This window comes from Tamandua tetradactyla, chromosome 14 (assembly GCF_023851605.1).
Source record: "Tamandua tetradactyla isolate mTamTet1 chromosome 14, mTamTet1.pri, whole genome shotgun sequence".
NCBI lineage: Eukaryota > Metazoa > Chordata > Mammalia > Pilosa > Myrmecophagidae > Tamandua > Tamandua tetradactyla.
In genome coordinates, this window is record NC_135340.1 from 10116493 (window position 1) to 10128713 (window position 12221).

Genomic DNA, 12221 nt, shown 5'->3' on the forward strand with positions numbered 1-12221 from the left:
ATAGACTAATTTTGGGAAAATTAGCACCTTAACAATATTGAGTCTTCTGATTGAATTACAAGATCTATTTTTCCATTTATTTAATTACTCTCAGCAGTGATTCTTTAGTTTTCAGTGTATAGGTTTAAACATCTTTGGTCAAATCTATCCCTTATTATTATTATTATTGTTATTGTTATTATTATTACTACCCTATTATTTCTTATTTTGTGTGTTTTTTGATATCTGTGTTAATAGGAACATTGATTTTTCTTTCTCTTCTCATGCGGTATCATAGTCTGATTTTGGCATTACTGTAACTCTGGCCTCAAAGAATCAGTTTGGAAATATTTTTTTCCCTTCAATTTCTGTAAGAGTTTTTGAACTATCAGCATTTTTCTCCCTGAAGTGATTAGTAGAATTTACCATTGAGTCAATCTGAAATGGGAGTTCTAACTGCGGAAGAGTTTTAGCTACATATCAATTTCCAAAATAGTCATAGTGCTCTTCATGTTACCTAATTCTTGTTGGGTGAGCTTTGGCAGGTCAAGGAATTTGTTCCTTTTTTTTAAGTTGCCAAGTTCTATTATTTACCCCTTCATATCTATAATAGCCATAGAAATGTTTCCTCTATCATTCCTGGTATTGGTTAATTATATTCTTTCTTTATTTCCTGATCAGTCTGACAAGAAGTTTATCAACTGCAATCTGATCACATGAGAAGCTTTCAGTTTTATGTAATTTGAATATTTTTTATTTCACTAATTTCTGTTCTTACCTTTATACTTTTTCCTTCTTTTGTTTTAGGTTTAATTCCATATTCATTTATTTTTAGAGGAGGGACTTTATGTCATAAATATAAGATCTTTCTTCTTTTCAAATATATTCTTTTAGTGCTATTAATTTTCATTAATTCCCAGAAATATTGAACTGTTTTGTTTCATTTTCATTCATTTCAAAATATTGTCTAATTTCTCTTGTGATTTCTCCTTTACCCTGTGTATCATTTACAAGTATGTTGTTTGGTACTCCAATGTCTATGTGTTTGTATGATGCCTTTTCTCTGGGTCAGTTGAATTCACTTTTCAGAAGCAGATGGAACTCCACCCAAAATGTAGCTTTGACATCAAGTCTGGTGATGCCCACTTTATACCAAGGTGACATGAAAAGATATATTGCTACATCAGGAAGTCCCTAGGGAGAGGGGAAAGATCCCCTTAGCAGGTATTAACTGAGATGATACAGAAGGAAAGCAGATGGATCTGGGGTATTTATTTTTTTTCTGGGGGCTGGGACCAGAGTTCGGCATGTGGATATGGACTTGGGTGGTTGGAATTTCATAACTGTGTTAAAGGAAGGAGAATTCAGATTCTCTTATCAGGATAACCAGATGTAGACAGAAGGGAAAGAGGGAAGGGTGAAGCTTACAAAGCTCTCGGCAGTCACACATTGAAAAATGGAGACAGACAAGTACACAGTCTCTGTTAGTTACATGGTACCAGTTTGATTTTATTAAGATTTGCTTTTAAGCTTCCCTTGGCAGCATATAAGCAGCTCTTGGTCTAGGGCTAAATTTACCTGGCTATGCAGCAATATCATCTTGAGTCCTCTACCAAATGCTCTGGTATTATAAGATAAGATTTTTCCTTGTTGATTTATGGGAACAGGGATCATTTTCAGCATTGTGATATCTTCAGGAATTGTTCTGCCTACTTCTTTCCAGTGATTCTTTCCCTCCTGTCAGGTAGGTAATTCCCAGGCTTAATTGATTACTTTTCATTTGAAGACTTGAGGTCACCTCTTCATCTCCCAGTATTCTCTCTGTGTCACTCTCTTCTCTCTAGAATTTTACTATATGAATTTTAGACAAGTTTGCATCCTTGAGTTTTCAAATCTAATTTCTCACCTGAGTAAGACTAATGAGTTCTGTTTGATTTTCCTCTCTGCTCTGCAACCTGGAAACATTTTCCATGAAATATGTTGCACTAATTGTAGGATTCAATACGATTGTTTCCCTTATTTTGAGAATTACTGTCTTATGCTTCCTATTCCGAATATCTGAAGAAAATATTGGTTTATATATTTTGTTATTTTTCTTTTTATTTAAGGCAAGAGGGTAAATTTTGTCCCTGGGAGTACACCAAAGCTGTGAGAGAATGTCCTAAGTATTCAATAATTATTAATATATTTATTTATATATTATATATATATGGATATAAATCAATTCAATGAAATTTCAGGAACTTGGTCCACCAAGTAAACAACTGCCAATAGCTAAGTTAATGATAAATCAATGGCACATAAATTAACCAATGATAATGATTTAAGCAAATAGGCCAGTGTAAGTTTTTTTTCTGCTCTACGTTATTGTATGTTAACAAAGATGACTATAACTGTAGAAGTCATTTTGAAGAAATGAGAGGAGCTTGATCTATAGACACTATATTTTGATGTTCTTTCATGTAAAGGTTGAATTGCTATGAAATCTCTTCTGGGCTTTTTGTTATGCAGGAGAATATGTATTTTATTTCAGTATGTGAGTTGATATTTCCATTATTACTTTCATTAAATAGCATCTTAACTAGTATAGTTTTCTTTCGGCAACTTATTACCTGTCCCTAATAAAGGTAGGTATTTACTAACCCAAAGAGATTGTAAAAAGAAAATATTTAATAATACATTGAACAAGCACAAAGAGGCACATATTTTCCTGCTTGTTTATTCATGAAATGCTAATCGATAGTGTGTGCCAAATCTCATGGAACCCATAAGGGCCACTGTCATTAAAGAGAGGATACACAATTGCACAGGATGCAAAGACACACAAAAAGTTATCAATACCAAAAATAATGAAACCATTATCATTTATAAATATAGAGGCAGACCTGTAAACGTAATTCTAGGGAATCAATATAGCAATTTATTTGAAAGACACATGATAAAAGAATAAATATAGTAAGACTTTGTATACCAAGGATAATGAAAAGTTATGTACATTTTGGATTTATCATTCTTTTTTAGAAATATGACCTTGTCATTTTGATCTCGGTCTTTCACTGAGTTTCAAAAATACTAATACATTTTCTAAGCCTTGTCATATATTTCCAAAATCAAAATCTGGGATGTTTCCATCAGTGGCAGCTGAATGGGACAGATGAAGATCTGGCAAAATTTAGAAAGTTTATCTCTTAAATGAAAGTATCAGTTCTGGAATTGCTTTGTTAGCTTTCATTTTATTCAGCAGATCCAGTCCACACCATCGAATAGTAACAATTTTTTTCATTAAAAAAACTAAAGTATTATTTATTTTAATTGCATACAAAAATAGGGCTCAAAAATTGTCTCTCCCAAGATAGGCTTATATAGACACAATTTGGAAGTATTGTGGGTTCATTTCCAAGCCATTGTAATAAAGTGAGTATCACAATAAAGCAAGTCACATGAATTTTTTGATTACCAGTGCATACACAGTTGTGTTTACCCTATACTGTGGCTTTGTGTAGCCACCTCCATCAATTCTCTCAGCTAAGTCTTTTGAATAACTTGTTCTAGCTTGTATGTCAGCACTTGCTGCTTCACCTTGCCCTTCGTTGTTGTGGAGATAGATTACTTCTTTTAAACCTCATGGATCAATCTCTGCTAGCTTCAAACTTTTCTTCTGCAGCTGTCTTGTCTCTCTCAGCCTTTATGGAATTGAAGAGAGTTAGGAACTGCTCTGGATTAGACTTTGATTTATGGGAATGTGGTGCTGGTTTGGTCTTCTACCCAGATCATCAAAACTTTCTCCATATCAACAACAAGGTTGTTTTCTTTCTTATCATTCATGTGTTCACTAGAGTAGCATTCTTAATTTCTGTCAAGAAATTTCCTTTGCATTCACAACTTGGTTAACTACACATGAGGCCTAGTATTCAGCCTCTCTTGGCTTTCAACTTGCATTTCTCACTCACCTTAATAATTTCTAGCTTGCGATTTAAAATGAGACGTGTGGAAATGCCTTTCACTTGAACACTTAGAGGCCGTTGTGGGGTTATTAGCTGCCCTAATTTCAGTATTCTTGTGTGTCAGGGAACAGGGAAGCTTGAAGAGTGTGAAAGAGAAGGGCAAGCAGTCAGAATACACACATTTTTCAATTAAGCTCGCTCTTTTATATGAGTATGGTTCATGGCATTCCTAAACAATTAAAATAGTAACACTAAAGATCACTGATCACAGATCACCATACCAGATATAATAATGAAAATCTGAAATATTGCAAGAATGACCAAAATGTGACATAGAGCTGCTATTGGAAAAATGGGGCTGGTAGACTTGCTCAACACAGGATTGCCAGAAACATCATTTTTAAAAAAATGCAATATCTACAAAGTACTATAAAAAGATGCAATAAAACAAGGCATGGCTGTATATCCTATAGACATTTGAAAATAATTCTCAGCACTCAGAGCCAACATTCAATTAAAATTACTTCTAAAAAACAAATGTAGCCCTAGTACCAGTGTGTTTATTACATCTTCCAGAATTTTCTGATAACTGTGCCCTAACGTTTCTTCCTTCAGTTATTCAATTTTGTTTCAAATAGGAGAATGTGTAATATGAACAGAATGTTTAAATTCTATATCATTGTTATAAGCAGAAGCATAGCTTAATACTTGTTCCCTTATTACACTTTATAAGTACTTTATATATTAAGTCAACTTTTGCCCCTATAAATCCATAATAAAATCAATTAAGAAGGTGCTATATAGTACTCATTTAAACATAATTTCTTTTTTAAGAAAGTGGCAAACAATACTTTATGTTAGGTATTTAGAAACAAAGAACATAGAATGAAACCCATTCCCTAAAACTCTTCTTTGGTAGAGCAATATCTTGCAACTAGTCCCAGGAAAACAAACTGACTCTTTATTATATTGCACTATCACTGTGTCTCTTAAAGTGGAGAGATGCACAGTTTCTCTCAGTGCCTGCCTAAAAATATTGCAAAACGTGGAAATAAAAAAAAAACATATCATCCAGAGATTTAGGAAATTCAAGAAGCCTTGAGCAATATAATCATAGAGAAAACACTTGGCACATTTTCCACTGAATGTGTCTATACATTTTGAATTTATGAATGTTTAAAAATCCTGTATAGTATCCCTTAGTTTTTCTTTTAAATATGCCATAAATGTCTTCTTCTGGCCTATTTTATGTTTTCTATTATTATTTTTTTTGAAATAAATTTGTTTTTATAATGAAATTAAAATAATTGCCAGCATGACTTTTTCTATTTTGTTTCATGCACGCGATATTTCTCTACCTTAAGATTATAAAAATTCAAATGTTTTTAACAGTTTTCAATTTTGTTTAAATCAGTTCCCTTCCCCATCACAAACACATAATTTTTATTTTTCATTTTAGATGTAATATCATTGAGATATATTCACACACCACACAATCCATCTGACGTGCATAAACAGTGGCTCCAAGCACCGTTCCTTACTTGCGTAGTCATCACCATGATCATTTTTAGAATATTTGCATTACTCCTGAAAATGAAATAAAAAGAAAACAGAAAATCTCAAACACTCCATGCCCCTTACCAACACCCTCTTATTAACCATTAGCATTGCACTCTACCCAATTCTGAGACTTACAATAGAAGTAGGATAACTAGGACAGTTTAATATTGTCAGAGATTGTTATATAGATCAGTGGAACAGAACAAAATATTCTAGAGGTAGATCTGTACAAAGATGGGCAACTTTAAAAAAATTTTCTTTATAGTTATACAATAATTATCAAAGATCAGGGCTACTGGAATACAGTTTGACAACTTCAGATATTTCCTTTTGGCTATTTAAAAACACTAGACACTAAAAAAGTACCTATATAGTGAGTCGGTAGTCACAGTCATTTGTTAAATTCTAATTTCTCAGTTACAACTCCTCTCATTTAATCATTTGTTCAATCTTCATGGATATCTGGCGATGACCATTTTAACTTCTTCATGCTGGAAAGGGTGTTGACCTTACAGGGTAAAGGGATGAAAGGTTAATGTTCTTGGAGAAACTAGTACCTCTGGGTTTCAGGGTGTATCTGCAATAGGATCAATCTGGAGACCTTTAGTTTCTGAAAGAATAAACTTACTGAGAAAATCTTTTATAGAGACTTAGATAGAGCCCAGGGCACTCCCTAGGTTTTTCAAGAATACTGTTGATCGGGGCTTGATGTTCTGTGGTAATTTGTAATATCTGGCTAAAGCCTGCATGAGAGTAACTTCTAGAATGACCTGTCTACTCTACTTGAAATCCCTTAGCCACTGAACTTTTATTTTGTTCCATTTCTTTTCCCCCTTTTGATCAAGAAAGCATTCCTAATCCCAAAATGCCAGGGCCAATCTCATACCTAGGAGTCATGTCCCAAGTTACCAGGGAGACTTCCATTTCCTGAAAGTCATGTCATGTGGAGGGAGAGTAATGATTTTATTTGGAGAGTTGGCTTGAAGAGAGAGGTCACATCTGAGCAACAAAAGTATCTCTGAGGGTGACTCTTAGGAATAAATACAAGCAGGGTTAGCTCCACCATTGCAGAAAGGCTTGGAATAGTTCTACATTTTTCCCGAAATCCTTTGTTTCTGGCTCATTTCACTCAACATAATGTCTTCAAGGTTCATTCACCTAGTTGCATGCCACACAACTTCATACCTTCCTGCAGCAGCTCAATATCCCCTTGTGTGTATACACCATGTTTCATCCTTCCTTTCATCAGTCCATGTACCCTTAGACAACCTTCATCCATTGCAAATCATGAATAATGCTGCCATAAACACCAAACCACACATGCATGTTTTTAAAGGATTCTGTGTTTATTTTCCATATAAAGAATCAATTTAATGGTATTGTAGCCCACAACACACTCTGGGGTCTGTCCTGTAACTACTTGTTGAAGAGTGCTTGGAAAACTATTGTTTTTTCTTTCTTTGCTTTGTAGAAATGTTATATTATACCATTAAAAAAGTTAAAAAAAAAAAAGAACAATGCCTGGCACATAATAAGCAAAAAAATAAATCAATTATTTTAAATTTTTAAGTTTTTAAACTTATATATAAATAAAGGAAAATTTTATACTGGCAAAAAAAAAAACAGAATCAGTTGCTCCCCATTTTGTAAATGAAATTGAGATATTATTTATATACAATAAAATGCTGCTCCTAAAGGGTATAGCTTGTTAAGTTATACCAAATACATATAATCATGTAGCCAACACTGCAAGAAAAAAAATATTCTCAGTAGCACCTCTCTAGTCAATTATCTTCCTCTTCTGACCCAGGTAAGTAGTGATCTGCTTCCTGTCACTTTAGATTAATTTTGCCACTAAGCATTTTTGTGTGACAGTTTCTGTTGCTCAATGTAATGCTTTTTGTATTTCATTCAATATGTTGCATATATTTGTTCTACAGAATTATGTTTACACTATGCCTCTCTAATTATAAATAATAGTTTAATTTTTGGTACTAATAACCTCTGTGTGTGCATCTTATGCAATCACGTAGCTCTGTCTGTGAAATTTGGCACACACTACTGCTCAGCACTTTATGAGAAAACAAGCAGAAATCATATTTGTTCCTTGGGGCCTGTGTTTTTTCCTCTGACTTTTTCTAAAGTATGTTCAAATTTCATTTCAGGATCGTGCCATCACTCTAAGAGAACTCTCAGAATTAAAACTATTATCATTCATTGTTGTCCCATTGCCTTCTTTTTTTTTGCACATGGGCAGGCTCCGGGAATCAACCGGGGTCTCTGGCATTGCAAGCAAGAATTCTTTCACTGAGCCACCGTTGTACCACTCCCTTCTCTTCTTCTCCATGCTTCTTCACCACGATCTTGGAATTATTCTGGATCTTATTTTATTTCATGTTAGTATTTTCTTGCATATGTTTTTATGATATTCAATAAGTCATTATGATATATGATTTTATATGCTTTCTATTTTTCATGAATTCCCTGTGATTTATTTTCTTCTGGTGATTCTTTCATTTTAACAACAGTGTACAATTAATTTTATTCTAATTATATATTTGCTATCATTTTAAGTTTTTTTGTGAGGATAAGAGAAGAGGTGTTCAGTTATTTTGTGTTGCTCCATTTTTAAAACATCTATTCAAGGTAAAATATTTTATGTGCTCAAAATAGAGATTGCTGGGAATTTAGCAATAAATATTTTTCTTGTCTGATTTTACAACATATGGTTGTAAAATTTAGTGACACCATGACACCCAAACAAAAAAAAAAACTGGTGAATTTTAACATTGATTAATAATAATAATGTTCATTTAAAAAGGCTCTGGAAAACAATCTCATGTAAGCCTTAAGATGAGTGGAAAATGGTGAGAATGACAAACATAAGGAAACCATTTCTGATAAGAGCTGAACCTGAACTTCTGTGTTGACAAGAGTCATGGCAGATCCTGGTAAATGTCCTTAAAAAAAATGCAAATAGAATTTTAGTCGCACGATTGTGGTTGTTCAAGGAGTCATCTTGGTGGACTGAAGCACTGGTCCATTCATCACTTATATTTTAGATAAGAAAGCTTACGTTGTAAGGGAATTTGAGAATTATTTTAATCTTAGATCATTTATAGTTGATGGATCTTTCACAGGAAGGTGGCTTTTAAGTGGATTATCATTTCACAATTAAGAATAGATAGATCATAGCTGTTATTGCTGACTTGGAATTTTTCAGAAAAACAAAACAGAGGGAAAAATGAAGAAAAGTAAAAACAATATCAAAGCTGTTTATGAGGAGTCGAACTGAATGAAAAAGTGTACTCAATCTGTTAAATACGAAAGCCACATTGCACTGAATTGCAATATTTTCATACTTTTAAAGCTTTTTTATCAAATGCATTTGAAAGACATACCTAAAGAATTTAATCATTTTTAAATGTAAGGTTTATTTTCTTATTATAATATATGCCATAATCACACTTCTTAAGAACTAGTACTCAGAAATGATTAGAGACTGAATGCAAATATACTCAAAGAAGGGTTCTTTAATAACGCATGGCCCATCTTACCTGATTACTTAATTATGTTTAGGAGAGGCAGATGTTTCTCAATGGTTCTCTCTGAAACAGGATGTTGTTTTTGGTTTGATATTTTTAGATCTCTATTTACTACTGAGCACTTGATACACATTTCACTGAAGATGGTAGTTTAATAGTAAGCAATATTTTCACACAAAAAATCTGAGTCTTAAAAGTAAAGTAAATGAACTATGCCAATAATGAAACATTCCAAAAATTTTCAAACAGCAAGGTCATTTTCTTATATGATTATGATTCTGAACATTTGTTCTGAGAGAGAGAGAGAGAGAAAGAGGGAGAACTTCAAAAAGAAATCTTATGTAACATCATATCAAAGTATGATATCTTGAACCAAGTTTAATTTAAAAGGTAAAGAATTTGTGATTCTTGTCTATATTTACATTAAAATACACATTTTATGCTTAAACATTTTATATATGAAAACAAATTCAATGTTTACTTCAATTTTTCTCTATCTGTTTATCCATCGGAACACTGGATAAATGATAAGTGAAATTTCACATAAAATTTTGCTAGAATGTGCTATGAATGATTAAGGGTAAGATTTTATTTAGATTACCAGCAACTTTTAAAGCATAGTATGACAAGACTTAACTTTTTGGAAGATATGGTCCTCATGAATTTATTGCTATACATACATTTTCCACCATCCTGATTTCTTCACTTCAGTACACGTCAACACAACTATCATGCCTTAACTCCAAAATTTTATTGTTACTACATTTATTCAAAAACAGCCAAGCGCCCTCATTTGGAAATATCAGATGTCTCCAAATCTTTAACTTTGACAGGGCAGAGTTCTGCTTGTTCCTGATTTCTTTTTCTAAATACTTTGGTTTCTGCTTTGCATGATCTGAGTCATCATTTAACTCTCATCTGTAGGTTTCCCAGTTCACAAAATCTTGTTTACATATCTCATTTGCTATTATTTTTCCCTCTTCAGGATTCATGTCTTTGTGTGTGTGTGTGTGTGTATGCGTGTGTGTGTGTGTGTTAGGGTGGGGGAGGTATTTAAGGCAAGATGGGAAGGAGGGGGAGATGTCAATTATTTTGATTTCTATTATTCAAAATAAAAATGTGCTCACAGGGTACACATACTTTTTCACAGATATCTAAAATATCATTAAAAATTACCATTAAGACAGCTTTACAGATTATATCCCTTACATTTTACTATGTTTAAGCTGCTATTTAATCTTTTTGAAATCACTGTAAAAACTGTCTTTTTTCTGTATTCCTCTTATAGATAATACAAAGCAATAGATTTATCTCAATTATTAATATAGAAAGAAAAATGCTAAATAATCAATTACCTAACTGATGTAGAGTATTAAAAGTATATTGCAAAGTGATTGAGAAGTCTTTATCATAGTAACACAAGGTAGGTAGGAAGTCTAACAATATAATTCATTACTTTAATAAGTTATATGAGGAAGAAAACATAATTATGACAAAATATGCTAATGATAATTCATTTTTTCAGTACCCATTCCTTAGCTGATAAATTTAAATTAAGATATAAAAGCAGTAACTATATCATTTTCCAGAATTGAGGTCACAGTGTCATAATAATATTGATTATATTCCTCAATCATGTGTTCTATTGGTACTGGATACATACTCTTGAAACTTACATAGAAAAATAAGTGAAAGGGAATAGCTAATTAAAATTATAATATATTTCTTATGTAAATGCAGAATTGTGAGATAAATACTTTTACACTATTTTAATCAGAAGTATTTGATTGTCGGAAACATCAGTGGGAGATAAAAAGGAAAGAAACAGATCAACACATGTTTGGAAACTCTGTTATAAATGTGAATGCAACATATATTGACCTATCATAAGTTGCTATGCAATTAAAAAAAGTTTTCTCAATTTTTAAACTATCAAAAAAACTAGAAAAAATTCACAGATCTTGTGTTCAGTTCAATGACTTTGGACAAATGCAATACATACCATACAATACAATATATTAAACATGTCCATTACCCCAGAAAACTCACCTGTGCTATTTTTCAATCAACATCTCTCCCTCCACCAGCAAAGATTTATCATTTCTATCACTACAGGTTAGCTTTGAATGTTCTTGGACTTCATATAAATTAAATCACACAGTTTATATCTGGAATTACACACTTTGAATCTCACTTTTTTAGATTCATGATGTTGCTTTAATAAAAGCCCTTGATTAATTTTTAATGCTGAGTAGGTAATCATTGTATGAATACACCACAATTTGATAACTATTCTCCTTTAATGGAAATTTGAGTTGCTTGCATTATTTGACTGTCATGAAAAAGATGGTCACAAAATTCTTGAACAATTTCGGATATGTCTTTTTATTTTAATACTTAAGAGTATTATTGTGGGTCAAAGGTATATATCTGATGGTATGAGAGCCATACCCACTTCCATTTGGTTTGTTTTTACATGGCATATCTTTCTTCATTTTTTACTGTCAAATGACTTGTATTTTTATATCCAAAATGTATTTCTTATAAATATCTTATAACTAAGACATGCTTTCTTGCTGGGTTCGACATTCCATGTTTTTCTTTTTTTCTCTTCTTTTTTTTTTTTTTAAATATGGAACACTTCATGAATTTGCGTGTCATCCTTGCTTGGGGCCATGCTAATCTTCTCTGTCTCATTCCAATTTTAGTATATGTGCTGTCAAAGTGAGCACCCATGCTTTTTAATTGGAGAATTTCTAAGATTTAAATTAAGGCAGCTATAGATATTGTCCAGTTTAGGTATCTCATAATGGTCCTTATTTTTATTTACTCCCTTTTCTTTGTTCCACTGTCTTTCCTGCTTTCATTCCAATGAATTGCACATTTTTTAAGTATTCCATCTTTTTGATGAATCATAGATTACAAAGCACAACTTTATGTTATCATAGTCTACTCAAAAGATAATATATCATGAACTTTATATGAATCTTACAGCATCATATATATTTACATCTCCACCTCCTCCCCATCTTGCCTTAAATACTAATTCCGTTTATCCTCCTCTTACACTTCATACTAATTTTGCTTAAAATTTGCCTCTATATTTTATTCCTAACCATACTATATTCCCAATAATGCATTGTTATAATTCTGGTTTTTAAGTAATCTATATGCTTATATTTTGCCTCTATAT

General features: G+C 32.3%; 1 non-coding gene across 1 annotated transcript; it reads right to left on the bottom strand.

Annotated features, from left to right (window-relative positions):
- Positions 1-11654: 11654 nt before the first annotated feature.
- LOC143656610 (U6 spliceosomal RNA) lies at positions 11655-11760 on the bottom strand. The gene has a single exon (XR_013162526.1). It is a non-coding gene; the product is annotated as a U6 spliceosomal RNA (small nuclear RNA).
- Between the last annotated feature and the right edge of the window lie 461 nt (positions 11761-12221).